This window comes from Cryptotermes secundus, unplaced genomic scaffold (genome assembly GCF_002891405.2).
Source record: "Cryptotermes secundus unplaced genomic scaffold, Csec_1.0 scaffold467, whole genome shotgun sequence".
Taxonomy (NCBI): domain Eukaryota; kingdom Metazoa; phylum Arthropoda; class Insecta; order Blattodea; family Kalotermitidae; genus Cryptotermes; species Cryptotermes secundus.
Window position 1 is genome coordinate 28,833 of NW_019734357.1, and position 5,451 is coordinate 34,283.

The 5,451-nt window shown below is 37.9% G+C and overlaps 1 long non-coding RNA gene across 7 annotated transcripts in view; it reads right to left on the reverse strand.

Annotated features, from left to right (window-relative positions):
* Positions 1-827: 827 nt before the first annotated feature.
* The window catches only part of LOC111868854, a 240,682-nt gene continuing 236,058 nt past the window's right edge, over positions 828-5,451 (reverse strand). For 4 of the 7 annotated variants that reach the window (XR_004513483.1, XR_004513485.1, XR_002843577.2 and 1 more), the window contains 3 exons: positions 4,366-4,509; positions 3,170-3,251; positions 1,541-1,551 (listed from right to left, as the gene is read on the reverse strand). This is a non-coding gene — a long non-coding RNA (uncharacterized LOC111868854). Of the gene's footprint in view, positions 1,552-2,067; positions 2,174-3,131; positions 3,252-4,365; positions 4,510-5,451 lie in introns of all 7 variants that reach the window. The other 3 variants (XR_002843576.2, XR_004513482.1, XR_004513484.1) reach the window with 3 other exon arrangements.

Genomic DNA, 5,451 nt, shown 5'->3' on the forward strand with positions numbered 1-5,451 from the left:
GTCTGTGTACCTTCTTATGTGAAGATTAGTAACACATCAGGATTACAATTCAGACTTCGGATAATGTCCAGCATTGACTTATATATTCATTTTGAGTTCAAATTATCACCACCACCTCCAAGAAGATGCCTTAAGATCAGTTTTACACAGTTTCATGACTTGATATTATTATTGGCAGAGTCTATGTGTCTTTTGAGTTTTCATATACCTACAAAAGACTAATTTGATTTGTCTCATTCTGGTCTGTCACACTATTAATTACAAAGTGGATAATTTTCAGTCCAGTGTGACATACAAGTTTACAACACTTCAGTCTTTATTCACCTTACATGTTTCGATTCAAAAGAATCATCCTCAGAGGCGCACCACTACNACGTCATAGATATAAAGGTTATATCTTTTAACTAATGGTAAGATGTACACTCATTTGTTAAAACATCTAAAAATTATTACAGTAAGAACCAAATTGGTTCTAGATTAGAACAAATATTGTACACTACTTTGCAAACAGACTTATTGTAATAATTTTTAGATGTTTTAACAAATCAATGTACATCTAAGCATTAGTTGAAATATATAATGTTTATATCCTTCTGAAGATTGTCGAAACTTTTATCAGTCACCTTGAACAAACAAAAACTCCGTGGCTTTAGTTCGCAAACTAACTATACCGACCGAGCTACCGCCGCTTGTCGGCGAAGTTGATGTCAACTTTAGTGGATAGAGGGAGTCGCGTGGTCAGCGCAACGGATACCCACGGCCTTTAATCTCGGTTTTCTNCCGGGTATTTGAACCCACGTACCATGAGTCATGAGGTGGGAACATTACCTCTAGACTACGGAGGCCGCTTAGTATTAGTTAAAAGATATAACATTTATATCTATGACATGGTAATAGTAGCTTCCATATGTCTTAATAATATCCTTCTTAAGATGGCTGTTTTAACCAAAACATGTAAATGATAAAAAATTATAAAACAACTTTTATCAATTACATCGGACGGTGGTTAAAAATCTTATATACAATTACGAGTGTGACAGTTACTTTTATAACCCATTACAAATGTTTCAGTAATATAGCTGTAGTGCTTTACAATGATTTGCATTAGACTGTACATCTTCTGATTCTGTTGCTTGTTGCAATTTTCAGAGTTGAATGCAGCAGGGATGGAGAGTGTACAAATATTGCTATTGCAATCAAGAAAGGCCAAATATATAATTACTTCATGTTTGATTTAGTGCAGAGGCAGTTCATCTGGCTCAGGTCCTATAAGCAAGCAACTGCTGACTAGAAATTGTACTTCTCAGCTTACAGGTGCCAACAGTGGGCACAGGAGATCCTCTGTACTCATTTGAATGTGACATGAACTCTGTGGCCTTCCTTCCAGTACACACAGGCACTATCAGCAGCTGCAAGCTGTGTCTTACTTAAAAATAGAGATGTTATTCCAGACAGTAACAAACAATAAACACATAAGTCCACACTAAAGTTCAGAGTTGGTGCCAGCGTATTTCACGAAGAATTTGCAGTTTTGTTTTCAAGATGGTTGCCCTGAAAAAGAAGGAAATAAAGAAAATGTAATAATGCACATGTTAAACTTAACGATCACACAAAAACCTCACATGGTGGTTTTCTCTCTGAAAATTAAATTTCATATTCTGCATCAAAAATATAAATTTTTAGTTAAGCTTCACAGTACCAAAGAGGAAAGTCTTATTAATTCATAATTAAAATGACACTTTATGGTGTACACTCTAGAAATTATAACACGATGAGTGACATGCTCAGAGAAAAACAAAGATTTACTTTGCGGCAGTATAATCACTGAATGACATTATCAACATTACTATATGGGGGCTCATCTACTATGCCTTTAAGTTAAAGCTATGAATTACTGTTATTTGTAATGTCAAGATAAGACAAATTTTGAATTGAGTTGACTGGTTTCATCTAGTAATCTGTGTTGTCGTGTCTAAGTCTGTCAGGTAATGAATAGAATTACTTTTTCTCAGTTAGAACTGGCTGTTCTTTTGAATGAACTGAATCACTGGCAGGCAAAAAGCATACTCATATTTGTTTACTGTCAGTAAGGACCAAGAATAGAGACTGTTTCTTTCTGTTGCTGCTGCAAGACACTAAGCGTTCCAAGTGGGGTGTCTCTTGAGCTCATCAACTGGAACAAAATAAAAATTAATCTCATTGAGCCTGACACCTCAGATGGGGCAGGGTCTGTTTGCCACTAAACATGCTGAAGTGTTTGCAGCACCTGTCACTGATTATCCTAACAGCTGACCAAATTTTAAGTTAGTCTGCTGCTTGAAGACATCAATTTCCCCCAATTTCCAACCCATGGTCTGTGTCTATGTCTGCTAGCCTATTGACAACTGAACAAATATGCTGTGGGTTTTATGAGCAGGCTCCATCGGACTTGCCGCAAAGTTGCCGTATTCGCTTCTGTTCCAAGACTGAAGCTACTGTATATGTTTGCAGTCAGCAGAAAATGAACGCACAAAAAGTGTGGATGGATATCTATCAGCTATATGGAATCATGGACATGCAATGATAACTACAATTTACTTCCTTATGGAGCACCATTTAGAAATGGCGTAAAATTGTTTCACAGTCTCACGTGCAGTACGTCTTTCTGTAAAACTTTCTGAAAGTTATTGATTACATGTTTTGAACTATAAGGTTATCATCAGGTGTTTTAAAATTATAAATTATAAATGAAGAACCTGCTGTGCTTCCATATTGTGGTTGTTGGCCATTAGTGTGTGGTCCCTTCTGTGCGCATGTATATATGAAGTGATAGGTTGCTCTGCCTGCTATGTTACACAGCATAACACAACAGGAAGAACAACCGGCCACTTCGTATATACATGCACATAGAAGGGACCATACAGTAAGTACCAGCAACCAACAGTAAGTACCAGCAACCACAATATGGAAGCACAGCAGTTTCCTCATTTATGATTTATAACTTTAAAACACCTAATGATGACCCTATAGTTCGAAACGTGTAGTGAATAACTTTTAGTAAGTTATATAGAAGGACGTGCTGCACGTGAGACTGTGAAACCATCTGCTACTAAATGAAGTGCAGCAGGGTGCTACAATATAGCACTAGTTACAAATAACAGCTCATGACCAGGTCTGGACCGATACTCACTCCTTCCTGTTCATTCTTCTTCATTCGCTTCTCTGCTTTATTTCTGCCAGGTCCCTTTCCATGAAATTTATGAGACAGGTACCTGAAATTAGAAAGAGGGACAACATTAAAGTCACTGTATTTTAGGATCTTACAGAATATGACCGTGTTTCCAAGTAACATGTAATAACATCCTTACATTCTGAAGTTCCAGCCAGAAAATATGGGTGTGATCCATATTTAGCTCAATCTGTTATTTTGTGAAATAATAAAAATATGTAACATTGTTTTCCAAAACAACTTACTCATACAGCCAACAACCAGAAATGGGCATGCTACAGCTCATTAAAGTCATAGGAATTGAAATGATTAAGGCAGAATATTTTAATAAAAGTACAATGGGACAGTAATAATTTTGAGGCACGTTTCTTCTTAATTCAGGCAACCTATCTGCAAAATGAACCATTCTGCCACATTCTATGCCTACACAACAAACTGTATCAAGTACAAAGTATTTACGCACTCAAATGTCACAATACATTGGCAACTTAGAAACTGTCACATACAGAATGAGAGAAAAGGAAGTCAAAACAACATGTATATAACAAAATGTTCTACTGAAAGCATCTGAGGTGGAAGACAACAAGCTCACCCCCCATGATGGGGTAATCATGCTAGTGCTAGTCAGCAGAAGGACCCTACAATTTAACATGAGGGGGGTATCCTTTGTATTCCAAAAGCTTTAACTCTGGTAGATGTGAAGGCATCATCTGTGAGCAGAAAAATCTGTACACAGATGTGACCAAGGATAAAACTCAGAACCTTCTGAATGGGTATAAGAGCTTACCCCAGGACCTTTCTCTTAAGGACCTACTTTAAGTGGCTCTAGTGTTGCTCCCAGCTCAGTCGCCATGTTATCGCTGATGGCAGACAACTGAAAAAACATAGTGAGTGGCACGATGACAATACAGAATTTCACATAAATCCATCAGTTGGTTCAAAAATTACGGTGAGGACGGCACACATAGATGATAAACACAGTGGTCCCATAATCTTGCCTGTTTCCACTGAAAATCCGCTTCCTCCTTGGAATTTTTTTCTTAAAATGGAAATTACTGTGAGAACTTTTTTCCCCTAAAGAATGTACTGCCATTGGACAGGCTACCCTCCACAGTGCGACCTATCTTAAAAACAGATATGCTGTTAGCTGTGCTAACCTGAAAGTCTCCTTTGCATTAAGCAGATGTCCATCATCATCTGTGTAGTCGAATTTAACATCTGGTTTATAGCCCTCCTCCTCCTCTCTGAAATCTGAGGTCGGACCACTGTAGCACTCGCAATGCCCAAACTTTTCATCATCTCTGAAACAATAAAGCAATGCTGAATATTAAATTCCTTAATTAGACTTGCTTGCTTACTTCGTCCTGTCTTGACCATCATGTACACCTCCCTAATACTTGAGTGGGTCAATCCCAAGAGACCAGACAAGATTTGCAATTCAGTTATAGAGGAAATGACAAAGTATTCAAAGCTCAGATATTCTTTACCCTTCAAAATCTCCTACTCTACTCCATAATCTAAAGCAAGTAGCCAATTCTTGTGCCCATGACAACTCTCTTCCCTAAGGCCTGCTGCAGAGAAGACTTGACAGCTACACAACAACTTAGGTGACTCAGTCTGCAGCCACCTGCTCATGCTGGTTCCTCGCTTGCGGATTTTTATACCCTGAAGATGGAAGCGATATATTCCTCCAAAATGTAGGTCTACACAATATCTACACAGTGCCAAGCACAATAGATCACTGTGGTTGGAGTGCAAGGGCCAAGAAGGCCCACCCTTTGTACATTCATTCATTACACAAGTGCCACATCCGAGAATACGGCATTCTCCATGAAAGACATTCACTACATACCAAGACTCTCTACAGTACTAATATTAATCAGTAATAATTAATTAGTGTTTGTATTAAAACCCCTAATAAAACTGCAGTATACGATTAAATACGGTACAACATTTCTGAAATCCCTAAAATATAAATGTATAATTAAAACCAATATAAAAGTGTCAGGGTCTCTTAATTTGAATTGGCCTATGGTGTACATAAGGAATCTGCTAATGACTCACCAATCTCAACTTCATTCCAAGCTCCACGTCTGCCTTCTTCCCGACGTTTCTTCTCTTCAATCATTTCCTTCTCAGAGTCCTGTAATGTACAAGATTAGCAAGATGCAAATGTGCAGCCCAAAAATTACCAATTAATTACCTTGAGACAGACTGAAATCTGAACTGCTGACCCACCCCAC